The sequence below is a fragment of the Passer domesticus genome, chromosome 1 (assembly GCF_036417665.1).
Source record: "Passer domesticus isolate bPasDom1 chromosome 1, bPasDom1.hap1, whole genome shotgun sequence".
In the NCBI taxonomy this organism is placed as follows: domain Eukaryota; kingdom Metazoa; phylum Chordata; class Aves; order Passeriformes; family Passeridae; genus Passer; species Passer domesticus.
In genome coordinates this window covers 81449398-81463637 of record NC_087474.1, presented here as the reverse complement: position 1 = coordinate 81463637, position 14240 = coordinate 81449398, and the positions used below count along the sequence as shown (strand labels likewise).

At 37.0% G+C, this 14240-nt stretch overlaps 2 long non-coding RNA genes across 4 annotated transcripts in view; one reads left to right on the top strand and one right to left on the bottom strand.

Moving 5' to 3' along the window:
- Nucleotides 1-7489, bottom strand: part of LOC135304721 (uncharacterized) — a 104201-nt gene extending 96712 nt beyond the window's left edge. The window contains exon 1 of the long non-coding RNA XR_010365994.1: nt 7438-7489. This is a non-coding gene — a long non-coding RNA (uncharacterized LOC135304721). The remainder of the gene's footprint in view (nt 1-7437) is intronic.
- The window catches only part of LOC135304713 (uncharacterized), a 149110-nt gene continuing 142165 nt past the window's right edge, over nt 7296-14240 (top strand). For 2 of the 3 annotated variants that reach the window (XR_010365989.1, XR_010365991.1), the window contains exons 1-2: nt 7505-7903; nt 10121-10209. This is a non-coding gene — a long non-coding RNA (uncharacterized LOC135304713). Of the gene's footprint in view, nt 7904-10120; nt 10210-14240 lie in introns of all 3 variants that reach the window. The other variant, XR_010365990.1, reaches the window with a different exon arrangement.

The window sequence follows — 14240 nt, the reverse complement described above, 5'->3', positions numbered from 1 at the left end:
AGCTGAAGCATCTGTAAGGTGTCTTTCCTGGGAAATAACAGAATGTGTTTGCAGTTTCTTGTGCAAGCAGAAAATTAAACCTGGATCTCCTACTGCCTGGACAGGTCTCTGGTATCTCCAATACACCATTTCAAAAAAAAAAAAAAAAAAAAAAAAAGGAAAATTTGCCTTGTTGTATTTGAAGAAAGACAAGCCAAGGTGTCTTCTTTGGACTAAATTAAAATAGTAGACAACTCCTAGGCCATGTATCCCACACGGAAGATGCATCCCCATGGTGTCTAGTGAGGCATGAGAGATGACATTGTGATAAATCCTCAGAACTTCTGTATTAACCAGCTAAAGACAGCTGAAAAATTATTACTTAGGGAATGTGTAGAGTGCAGATACCAGCTGGCTCTCACTTCTTGTGAAATCAATGCTGAGGCATCCATCTCTATATTAACATAATTCAAGTTTCCATCCTGGATATTGGTACCTAAGACTCAGATGTTCTGTAGCCTAGGGATCATATATTTCTATAAGCTTTCAAGAAAAGAAAAGAAAAGAAAAGAAAAGAAAAGAAAAGAAAAGAAAAGAAAAGAAAAGAAAAGAAAAGAAAAGAAAAGAAAAGAAAAGAAAAGAAAAGAAAAGAAAAGAAAAGAAAAGAAAAATCCTGCACCACACCAGTACTTCACTGTACAGATGCGCCATCATTTCAAATGCATTCAGAAATTATAGAAATGCTTGAAGATGTTCAGGAAAGAGACACACAACTTCACATGAGACATAGATGTTATTGATTTAGTGGAAAAAAAGGGATGTTTATCAAACATTTATGTTGCAGGTGAGCAAATTTGCAGGTGAACTCCCAAAAAACTACTTTCATTTTTCTACTACTGCTTTCCAGGGAACAGTTCGGTGTTGATCTTTGTAAAAATTGAGCATATCATGATAGAATATAAGATCAATTTCATGCCATATTTTAACTCAGATACACCCTGAATTTTTAATTTATTCACAGCTACTTTAATGAAACTAAGTATAATTAGGATGATTCTGTAACTACAAGTTTGCTATTATGGACACTGGCATTTATCTATGTTTCTGTGAACAGCATTGTATAAGAATTATTAATCTTAGTAGTAGATACATTATTAGTAAGATACTGAGGTACTGCACAATAAATCTGACAAAATGAGCTGTCAACACATAAGAAAAAGATGTCATTAGCCACAAACATAACACTTAATGGAAGAGAGTGTTATGATAGAAATATAGTCAAATGCTGCATAATTAAGTAATATAATCACTAAATTTAGCAGATGGCTGCTTTAAATGGAAGACAAAGTATATCGAAGAGAGGAAGAGAAACAGAAAAGAGGGAGAAGATTGCTAGGCATAGTAATGAAGACAAGTTAGCTTTGAAATGTTTCCTATTACCATAATACTGAAATTCCAGGCAAATGGTGTTCTATAACTGCATAAAACCCCCTGCTAAATTAAATGTTTACTCTTGTTTCTGCATTAGCACTTTTCATATGTATTAGCTACTTCTAGATGAGAATCTTTAAATGCCATGTCAATGTCTTAAGTAACTAATATTTGGGAAAGTATCATTGACCTCTAACACCTAGAATAAGAATTATGTTACTGCATGCTAGTAACTGTACATTTTTACATAGTAAATTTTCTTCAAATTAGCATATATTGCCTTTGCTGCTTCTGTGGAAAGCTACAAATTCTCTCAATTTTTGTAAGTTTTTTTGTTTTAATTTGCTAATGATATCATTTTATTATTAAATTGAAATACAAGACATTTCTCCATAAATATTTTTGTCAATGATCCTATCCTCCTTATAACCCAAATTCCCAGTGGATAGTTCAAGTCCTAGTTTCTCATTTGGGTTATTAAAAACATAAATACTTATATTTTGTTTGTCTGCTCAGCATTCTACAGTATCTTACTTCTAATTTCAAAAAGACAGCATCTGATAAGACTCTGGGTTTCTTGCAGCAATGTCCACTCCCGCCTAAATGTGCTGTTAAGTCTGAACAAAAAAACTCACTTTATGAAATTCTCCATAGCCATTAAAAGAAAGTATATTCATGTTAAGACATTTGGGATATTTTAAAACAAAATAATTTGTAAGGTTCTCAGACAGTGTTCTGATAATCTATTTTATACCAGAAATTTGAATTGTGTGTCAGGATGCAGGAAAAATAAAACATTTCATTTGATCAGATTATGTTTGTACTGTGGGCATATTTCTTTCTTTCACAGGGAAAAAAAATCTATCACTGGCTTTCCCATGAGCTATTTACCCCATATCCATGACATAGGGAAGATCAGTAAAGTATATTTTAAAGTGTATTAGGATATATTTTAACCAATATTGGTGTTATTTTTAATATATGCTTGTGGCATACACAGGAACTATAGAATATACACTACAGAGAAATTTCTTTCCTATGATTGATAAATAAAATTTAGGAGAAGAGAATTTTGATAGGAATTGGTTTTTATCTGAATATTTTTTTGGTTCAACAGAAGTTCGAAAATAGAAGGGCATACATTTTTGATAGAGCATGGCAGAACATAGATAAACACAAAATATATATGAGTTGGACAGAATAATTCATATTGCTTTCTGAAATTTCTGAGGAATTTAAGAGCTTGTGTATCCTTGAAACTTTTTAATTTCTTTCACTATGTCAAAGCCTCACCTACCAGTGGAATCCAATGGAAGTATATTGGACTACATACACTTGCTTTTACTCCAACAGTCTGGTTGGTACAAAGAATTTTCAGTCTCTCAGTAAATAGATGACACAACATTGAGTAGATTTTTTTTACCCCCAATTTACATTTAATCAGTTTTGTTCATTTTTAGGTTTTTTTTCCCAAAGTGTCGCTCTGTTCCCACAAAGTAAACTTTTACTTTAAAAGCTTGTGTCAAATGAATTTGGGGAGCTCTAAGAGGCAAAATATTAACAAGGCAAAGATGTTGAAAAGAAGCACAGACTGACTAAAAGCAGCTGAAATTTATTTGGAAGAACTCCCTCCCTGACTTCCTGAGTTGGTTTGACCTTGGCTGGACACTGGTGCCCACCAATGCCACTCTTTTACTCCCCTCCTCAACTGGAGAGGGGAGAGAAAATACAATGAAAGGTTCATGGATTGAGACAAGGACAGGGAAAGATCAATCACTGATTACTGCAACAGGACAAATAGACTCAACTTGAGGAAAATATGTTAATTAACTACCAATCAAAACAGAGTAGGAAAATGAGAAATAAAACTAAATGTTAGAACACTGCTTTCTTCTTGGGCTTAACTTTAATCATGATTTAGTATTTCCTCTTCCCCAGTGGCAAGGGGGCTGAGGAATGGAGCTTACAGTCAGATCATCACATTTTTTCTGCCACTTTTTACTCCTTCAGCAAGAGAAATCTCTCCCCTGGCTCTATGTGGGGCCCATCCCATGGGCTGCAGTTCTTCATGAACTGCTCCATCATGGGTCCCTTCCACAGGGTCCCTCTCCAGTGTGAGAACCCCATGGAGTCTTTCAGGAGCAGCCTGCTTCAGTCTGATTTCCCCACAGGGTCTCAAGTCCTGCCAAGAAAACCTGCTCCTTCATGGGCTTCTTTCTCCACAGGGCCACTGGTCCTGTCAGTAGCCTACTCCAGCATGGACTTCCTACAGATTCACAGCCTCCTTCAGGCATCTAGCTGCTCTGGCATGGTCCTCCATGGGCTGCAGGGGGATCTCTGCTCCACCAGGGACCTCCATGGACTGGAGGGGCACAGCTGCACCATGGTCTGCACCACAGGTTACAGAAGAATCTCAGCTCCGTCACCTGAAGCACCCCCTCCCCTTCCTTATTCACTAATCTTGGTGTCTGCAAGGTTGTTTCCCTCACTCCTCTTTTCTCTGGCTACAATTTTCTCCTGAGATGTAACACTCTTTTCTTTTGTTTCTTAAATACCTTATCCCAGTGACACTATCACCATCCCTGACAGGCTCGGCCTTGGCCAGCAATGGGTCTGTCTTGGTATTGTCCCATTGGTATCATCTCCATTGGACACAGGAGAAGCTTCTGGCAACTTCTCACAGAATCCACCTATGTAGCTCCCTGATACTAAAACCTTGCCAAGCAAATACTTCTTTGCCATGTTTTTTTTTTTTTGTTATAGTGTCATGTCAGCCTCACATTTGCTATGCCACTACTAGAGCAGGCATTTTGGAATGCATTATTTAGTTCATAACAGATTTACTATCACTAACACTTTACTAAACTTTACTAATTATTCAGTAACCTCATTGACCTCATGTACGAAAAAAAGAAAAAAAGAAAAGCAGACTTTGTCAATCAAAAAATAAAAGAAGTTAATGAACACATGTCCTATCCTTGTATGGAAAAAAAGTCAATACAAAAATAGTCTCTATAGAACACAACTATTGTCAGACTGTGCATTTATTAAACTGACTCTTGGAAAAAAAAATACATAGCATAAGTAAAACTAGCAAAGGTATTTCCAAGTTTCTAACAAAAAGTACCTTGCTTGTATCTCTTGCTACAACTTTTGGAGAATGGCATGATTACAGAAACATAAGGCGAACCTAGGCAAATGTCACTTGAAGCTGAGCAAAATTAAGGGAAATAATCCCATCAATAAAAGTTGTATTTCCATATGACCCAGAAATTCTCAGAAGAAGGTTAAAAAGGAGTTTTCTTGAGAGCACTCTGCATGCTCCAAAGCCATTGGAAAGTACCATTTTTAGTTGTAAAATTGCATCTTATAATCTGGCCTTTCCATCTCCACTGATATTTACATATCCCTTTGAACACTCCGCATTCATTACCCACAGCTGCTGTATTGTCATTTCCACATGAAACATTTCCATTTGAGCACTGGGAAGTGTTCTTACTGTGTCAGTGTCAAGTAAAGCACAAAAATTAGAGAAAAAAACATACCCTTCCCTCTCCCCAGTCTAAATATTCCTTATTTTCACAACAGGGAATGCTTTCAAAATCGTTCTCAGGAGGTAAGTGTCATTGTGGGTGGGCAGGATGGCTCACATACCTGCTACAGCTGTCCCCAGCACTGCAGTTCCCTCTGTCTCCTTTCTCCAGCAAACATGCCTGCTCTGGCCTGCAACTCCCTGAGGGGCTCCAATCCCTCCCTGAAAATGCATGCCCCCTTCTCTCCCTGGATAAGAGTCTGTGGAACTTAGTATCTCCCGCACTGGTGCCAGGGTTTGCTGGAATCAGTTTCCACTGGATTAGGGAGATTCCCATGTGCATGTGTTCATGCCTTGAGAGGCTGACATGGAACAGAGGCTAGACAGAGCTAAGAGAATAAAATAGGTATTTATTAAAAGGTATTAAAGGATACACCTTGGGCAGTACAAGAGCATGGCCAGGGCTAAACCCAAGATGGACCCAAAATGGTTACAAAATGGACAACTGGTCACAAGGTCTCACACTTTTGTAAGTTTTTGGTCCATTTGAATGTTGGAGTTAATTGTCCAGCTATAGTTTTAGATTATGAAGTTCCACCCTCTCTTTGCTCTCTTCAGTTCCCAATTGTTTATACCTTTTGTCCTGAACTTTGTAAAGGTTGTTCTTCGTCTCAAGCTGGAAAAGGATTTTTTTGTTCACCTACCCTGTGAAGAGAATCTACTAACACTTAACATGAAGCTCAGAGCTACACCCCTAGGCAGCACAGAATCTGAAAAATATGAAAGCTAAAACTTAAGGCATCAGTGTCCCACTGCCTGGCACATTTTCAGTTCCACCTAGGACATCCATCACTTACAAATTCAACTTCTGACTGATGCAAAATCAGTGCCTGAAGCACAGAAATACAAATATGTGTTTCAACCTAGAGATAAAAGGTAAATAAATGCATCTGTTAAAGACAAGTAAATGCAGCTTCAATAAAGGGATTCAGTTAAAAACTAGATGAAAATATCTTGTGATTTCAACCTATGCAAGGCTGAAAGAAAAATGCTATTAAATCTCTGTAACTAAGATGTGAGGGAAATCTTACATGGTGAATGCAAAATGCCTTTATATATTTTAAAAATGAATAAAATAATTTCTGTCATGGACAATAAAATAAACATAAGATAATGAGAGGATGACAGTACAAGAACTGACTACCCATAAAGTAAAAATTAGTGATGGCTAAGAAGAAAGCAATAATGACTTGTTACATTCACATAAATCTACACTTAGCTGTCATTTGGTAGTGGAAGCAGCCAAGTAGAACTGGATATTAAACTTATGTCAGACAGTTGAGGACAATCTGTTTGAGTTATTCAGTTGCAATCTGCTATAAGTGAATGCTGTGCTTATATAAATGACATTTAAACTAATTCTGCTTTTGTAGAAGATATTAAGGGAAGGAAAAATAATCACAATTTCTTAGTGTCTTGATTGTTTGGACTAGTAAATATTGCTTAGCTCTTGCTGAGGAGGAAGATTCCCTCAGAAGAAAAGAATACCCATTATATAACAGATTTTCCAGTAAAGTGCTTCTGGCTGTAGTTGGAAGGGATGGGCAACTTCCCTTGAAGACTCTCAGGTCTTCTCTGAGACCTACAGCTTCACTATCAAAAGAAAATCCATATTTTCTGTGGATGCCAGTAAGCAGGTTTATAACCATATCACCCAATTGTACTTTAGCAATATTATAGGAAAGTAAGGAAAAAGAGTGAAGGCAAGCAATTCTGCCAGGTAAGCCTCTTCTCTGATTAGGTAAACTCGAGTTCTACTAAAATGTCCCACACTTAATATTTCAATATCAACCCCAAAACCTTACCCACCTAGTGCAGATTTTATGTGTTCATTCCGCCCCTTCATCTTTCCATCATTAAAAAGAGCTATTAGCTCAGAACACTTGACAGAAAACATTTTGAAGCATCCAGCCAAATTAAGTTCAAGGAAAAAATAAACCACCAAAGGCACACATCAGAAATAAAAGATGCACTGCGCTGCTGTATTCTAGGTAATGAATTTGTATTGACTGAGTTCAAGATGAGGACATTCTGGTCTCTGTTCTTATCAAATAAAATGTCCATGAAAGTAACTTTCTGTCTTTTCTGCCAAAGTCCGTAACTCTAACCACAGTGAATTTTCCAAGAGAGAAAAAGGAGGTAATGCATCTTAGACTTACATTAGGTTCTCCTGTGTAAGAAAAAGAGATTATTTTAAAATACACATTGAAAGCTGTTTGACCTCACTGCTTTGTGTTGACTTCTAGAACGCACTGAACATTTTCCCAATGTTGGGCATTTAATAAGGTGTAAGCATACTGAGTGGTTTTTAATAGCAGGTAAATAGACCACATTAAATGAAATTTTAAGAGCTCAAGCTAATGAAACATTAAAAAGTGTCATATTTTAAATGTCGTGGCTTTCTAAAACTGTAGCTTTTGATCTGCAACAAGCACCTTGATTCCCAAACAGCTTCTGTGCCCAGCGCGGGTGCCCCGTTGGTGGCGGCAGGGCCGGGGCTGTGCCGGCGCTGCCCGGGCCGGCCCCAGCGCAGGGCACGGCTGAGCCCCTCAGCCCCGGGGAAAGCCTGGCCAAGGGAGGGCAAAACGCTGCCCGGCAGCCAGGGCTGAGCCAGGGGAAGCGAGCGAGAAACAGCGCTGCGAGCCCCGAGGGGACAGCGGGAGCAGGGACGGGGCAGGAGAGGCCCGGCAGGGATGGCCCTGCGGCCTGGCACAGAGCCCGGCGGGGCGGGCGGACCGCCCGGAGGGAAGCTGCAGCCCCTGGAGAGCCCACGCTGGAGCGAGGTTATCCTGAAGGATGACGAAGGCCCCAGGCTGGAGCTCGGGAAGAGCGTGAGGAAGGAACAGCAGAGAAGAGCTGCTATGGAGTGACCGCAGCCCTTGCGCTGCTCTTCGGGAGGAGGTAGAGGATTCAGGAATGTTGGCATGAAGTGGAGCTTGGGAAGAAGAGGAATGTAGGGAGAGTGTCTTGTTTCTGTATTTGTCTTCCCCCGCACACACTGTCTAAATCTTCTTTTAATTGGCAATTGATTAAAATAAGTTTCTTCAAGTCAAGCTTGTTTTGGCCATGACGGTAGCTGGGAAGAGATCTTCCTTCCTCTATTTCAACAGGCAAGCTTTTTCTTTATTTTCTCCTCATGTCCTGTTGAGAAAAAAGAGTGAGAGCAGCTGGGACATCTGGAAACTGGTTAAGGTTTGACCATGTGTTCAATCAAACAAGACCCTTAACTTCAAATGGATATTCATATAAACTCACTTCTCATCAAAAGTACTAATCTGTTTTGAAACTCTTACATGATCTTCACTTTCACATTTGTCAGTGAAGAGCGTTGGGGAATCTAACCATAAGAACATCAAAACAGTAAAAGTTTACACGGGAGGGTAATGGTTGAGGAAATACATCTAGAGTTGAGAAAATTCAAGATACCACCATCTCAAAGAACAAAATTGATTTATAATCTTAAAATATTTTGACTTAAAATATTTTCTTTGAAATTTTATTTTATTTCTTTCTATTGAATTTTGGGAAAAAAAACCCAAAAACTTTTGGAGTAGCTCAGGCAAGCCTGCATAAACAACTATAAAGATCTTTACTGCAAAAAATGACAGTGAATAGCTTTGATAACACTTGACATAAAAAAGTAAGCTATGTTGCGGTACATGTTCTATTCTGGACCAGAAGTACAAAGATGACTTTTTTGACACCCTTAGGAGATAATCAACCCTTCATTTTATGTCTTTCCAGTAAACATAGCTTGTCATGACCATTAACTCCTTAAATACACTGAGAAATAAATTTATTTCTTTAACTTTTATTTTTGAGCTCGATTTTCTTGAAAACTATATCTGTGTATTAAACAGATATATCTAAGAAAAAAAGCTCTCTCTTTTTTTCCAGCAATGATCTGTTACCTGAAATTCTGTAGAACTGAAGATTATAGGAATAAGATTCCTCTGTTTAAATTAATCAGTAACATACAGTACCTCTAAAACCACCTATGACTCCAGTGAACTTAACCAGAGCTTTGAATACAATGCTAAGGTACAGTGATCTATGTTGTTTCCATGCAATTTTTTTTTTCCTTGTAATTTTTTTACATAATTTTCTTGGTCTTTTTTCCTCCTATTTCTTTTTTTCTTAAACCTGTGTCTATCTTAAATCCCTCCTTTAGAGTATTTTTTTTTTCCTGTAGCTGTAGGACATAAGCAAGTTTATCCTACCGCTCACCCCTCTATTTTTTGGGCTATAATAGAAGGACAGGCAGAATTTTAATATGGTTGGTATTGGGCAGAGGCATTTTTCTCACAACATCAGAAACAGGATTTGATCTTTTCTCATGTCAGATTTGCTTCACAGTAGTACTACAGGAAAGAGGAGGAAAATACTTTAATCGGTAGAAGCAAAACACCAGACCTCATTCATTTAAATAACCTTTTCTGGTTTTTTCCCATTATTGCAGTGCAATTATACACAAGTCTTTCTTTGAACAAAAATGAATTCCAGGCTCTGTGTCACAGCAAGAATAATAAATGAAATTATCCAGTGCACAACAAAGCTCGTATAGCATCCTTGCTAATCTCTCAAGTTAAAAGGAAATATTTTTTTCTCCCCACACACTGAAACATGAAATATGTGACCTTTAAAAGCAGTGACAGATGCTTTAAAAGGGGAAAATAGTGGGTGTAATGGGTAAAGTATGTTTTGCTGATAGAATTGCTTTTTATATTGTGCAATCTGTCACAATCACATTAAGATGGTTGAAAGAAATCAGTGCAACATTTCTACTGGAAAATGCTGTTTTGTCAGCGTTTGTCACCATGTACAAAGGAAAACAAAGGGAAAAAGTCAAAATATTCTAGCTGGCATGGGTATTTTTTCATTCTTGGGTCATTCTAATAATCAATTCATTTTAATGTTGAATGCATCTGCTAAAATATATTTTGACATTGCTGAAATTAAGTACTTAATTTTTTTTCCCTAACAAATTACTTTTGAACTTTAGATCTGTATTAAACACATTTTAGGTTTGATTTTTATGTCTTTAATTTCACTAGTTAAACATAAGAAAAAAACCTAGCAAGGCTTTTTTTCTTACCCCTGCCTGCTCTTGCTTTGCAGTGGTCTGTCTAGAGCAATTTTCAAGAGTGGTACATTTCATATCCTGCACCTATAAGTTCTCAGCTTGGACAGTGTCTCACAGAAGCCAGGTAACTGAAGAGGGGACAGAGATGTCTTAGAGTTCTCCACCAAGACTTAATAACTGGTTTTGTTTAGAACAGAGACAACTGACACAAAACGTGAGTCTTTCCATTCTGCCAAATGATTGCAAATGACAATAATGGGTATTTGCAATGAAGGACATTTAGTTTGCCTATTAACAGCATTCCAAGATGGGGAAGCATAAGAAGATGTCACCTAAAAACAAGTCACCCAAGGTTTACAACCTAGTAATTCAAAAATCCAGTTAAATATGCCTGGTACTGCTTCAGCATGGGATGGTGAACTACGTCTTTAAAATTTCCAAAATTCTGTGTGTCTTACTATAGAAAAATTATTTTTGAATGTGGGAAATCATCTATTTTAATCTTTCCAGTCTCTGGGGTTCTTGAAGCCTGGCACTGCTACCACCACACCTGTTGCTTAGTGGTGGAAACAATAGCATGTCAGACATATTTGCTGATTAGGTCAATACCTGAAGGAACTCTGTGCAAGTATCCACCTCATTAAACATTTCAGTACTTCCTTTACAGAGAGAGGTTTTTAATTTAATTTCTAGTCTGTAATTTAAAATTCATCTTCCTAAGGTGTTAGTTGCTTTAATCTGAACTAGAAGTTCTGCTCTTTTACACTTCTCTATGAATTCTTCACTCTCCCTTTCAAGAAACAAGTTGAAAAGATCTGTGAGCCTGTGTTAGTGCTTCTGAAGTTCAGTTGAAGTGAGTGTGCTGCTAGCTCAAATAACTAAGTTTTTCTGATCTCACTTTCACCTGATTTCATGAAAAGAGGAAAGCATGCAGCTCTCTGTCTTAGCTGGATGTGAAACTGGCTGTTATTCTTTCACTTGTTTAGGCAGTTTGCAAATATATAGTCTACTGATAGATGTACATGCACTAGTACATATGTTTGTTTTACCTACTTTAAAGTTTCGCTGACATTCACTGTAGAAGGGAGTTTTAATCCCTCTTTCTCATCAGTCTGTTCTAGTTTCACAGGGGATATTCCAAGAGCTAAAAAGTCTATTTCAACTTTTATGAACTACTATATTACTTTTTTAAAAATGTGAGTCAATTTCCATTTACAGTATGACCTTAAAATATTCTTAGAATCTTTCATGTGTGTTAGAGAAATGTCTTTTTCTTAATGGTTTCTGAAGAAGTAATGCATCTTTTCCTGAAATTGTTTAATTGATTCAATAAATCATAGAATCATAGCATGGTTTGTATTGGAAGGGACCTTTAATATTGTCTGGTTTCAACACTCCCACCATGATCAAGGACACCTTCCACTAGATCAGGTTGCTCAGGGCCCCATCCAACCTGGCCCGATTATATATATATTTATAAATAGTTATTTAATTCCAATACATAGACAGGCATGAATCTGAAGAGGCAAGTGACTTGCAGGTTTAGCATCTACAGCCATCTGATAGAGTGAGTGCTTCTTAAATAATTTTTAAAGGAAAACTAAAATGGCATGTTAAATCATACTTTAAAAAATCAATAATTACCTTAAAATCACTTAAATTTATAAAAGGATCTACAGTGGTTGATGAGTCACATCACCATGACACGAAAACTACATTTATTAAAGAGGTTTTTGTGTAAGTGGTCAGTCGATCCTAGGTGATGAATAAGCCCCCATCCAAGTGCTCTCTCAAACCTTCTCAGCAGGCTGGGGGAGAGAATGGGAAGAGCAAAAGCAGTAAAAGCTCACTGCGAAGATGAAAATAGTTTAATGTTTCAAGGAAAAACAGATAAACAAGTGGTACTAGAACAGTCACTCACCTCCCAAAGTGGTGAGCTCATCCACAAACAAAGGCTTATTTGGAAAAAAACACCTCAGTTGTATGATAGAGCATATCTCTTTGGTTACTTTGGTCGCCATCCTGCTTGTATCCTGTCCCAAAGTTTTGTCTGCCACCAGCCTCCTGGAGTGGGAAACACAGGCAGCCTTGATGCTGTGCAAGTGCAGTTCAGCAATACCTAAATCACCAAGTGTGTTATCAACACTGTTTTGATCACGTCTAAAGCCCAACACCGTGTGGATTGCAATGAAGAAAATAACTCCATCCCAGCCAGACTCAATAGAGAATGACTGATCTTCATTACATAGAAACACTGAAAACTTATGCTGCTAAAGCTGTCTCCTAACTCCATAAAACATTATGCAAGATTTTTAAAGCTCCCATTTGGGGGCGTAACACAATTTGTATCCTGCCCAAGCAGTCTACTTCACACTGCTCTTAATTTTCTTGGTTTTTTAGGGATACTACCATTATGAAAATAAATCTGTACCACCTGGGTTAACATAAAGTGACTGAGAATAATATTTTAATAAAATATAATTAAAAATTAGTAGTCAAATAGAACCAGAACTAGTTAATTCTCGTTGAAATTTAGCCAGAAAGATGTACCAAGTAAGTGAGAAAGTTATGCATTTTACTAACATTGTAATAGATTGGAAGGGACAGAGGAGTAAGCTATAATTTCCATTAACAATAAACTCTTATTTTAATTAATCTAAACTCTAAAAATAGAAACAAAAAAAATTGTTCCAAAACATGAATTTTAGAAAAAAAATTTGTGCAAGTTTTGATGTTAGTAGAGTGCAATTAGTTGTCAATCACATAGCAATTTCTGATCCATGTTTAGAAATATACATACTATAATGATGTATTTTTATTTGAGCACATTATGCCTCCCTCAGTGACTTTTATCTGCCCTTACTTTTTTATACTTTTATCCTTATGTTCAATTTTCAGGATTTCTTGTATCCCGGTCCCCTTTGCTAGTATAAGAATGGACAAACAAAATTTTAATGCTCCAAAGCACCTGGTATTATAATTTTTTCTTTTAAGGAAAAAAAAATAATTGGAACTACTTTTAAATACCCCAAGTTAGAGGAACACAACACACGTCTTCAATAAAAGATTTTCCAAAAGTAAATTTCTCTCTTACTTGAAAAAGGGGTAGAATATTTGTAGAAGGAATTTTAATAAAAAACATTTACAGGATGTTAAACTGACGTAGACATCTATGAGAGCAAGTACAGAAGGCCTGCCTTTGTGAGACTGTTTTTGTCCTTTGTTAAGTGGTCCCTCACATCATTACTTTTTGATCATGCCTCAAGTGAAATGTTACACTCTGAAAACAAATGCCTTATAAATTGGCTTGGGAGATATGATTATACCTGTGCCAACTGCTGTCTTGTTCTTGAAAATGACAGCTCTGTGACTTTTCCATTTTTATATAAAAACAGTCTTTTAATTTATGACCTGCCACTTGCAATGTATTTGTAAAAAACAATGAAATAATTCAATGTGCTTTACAAAGCACAAGGCATGCTACCTAGTGCTAGTTTTACATATTTAAAAGTACAGAGTTTATAAGAAGTAAAAGCAAAAAATGAGGGGAATTATAAAAGCTGCATTATCAAGTGTATGCACATCAGGGTAGTAAATGTGGGTTTCATTCAATGCCGTTGTTTTTCCTGACATATTGTTGTTCCATTAGAAAAAAAAAAAAGTTTTGGAAAATATTCAGTTAACTTGTTCATCTTACTTGCTAAAGGATGCAATAAAAAATATAGACACATGGTTGTTTCTCTCCTAGCATGAAAACAGCTATTCTAAGTCACTGACAGCACAGATACAATAGTTAGCAACCGTAGCACATTGATCAGTTTTACCCCCTTACAAGTCCAAATTATTGAGGTACATGACCTCAGGGAAGTGAATGAAATTCTTGTGGTTTAGATATAGGGTGTTTAGTTATGTTTGAATTTAATTACATTAATTCAATTAAAATGGAACACAAAATAAGTCCATATTTTTCAGCAAGAAGTCGTAACAGCATGAAACAGGAGCAAAAATAATTTTGTGCATCACAGCAATTTCACATAAGTTCTGACCAGCACTGTGGGGTTTTTGGGGTACATTTGATGCAGAAGTAGTCACACTATTGAGTGTGCTTGAGCTCTTAAGGCCCAGAGCTCTCAGAGTCATCTTGAATCTCTGCTG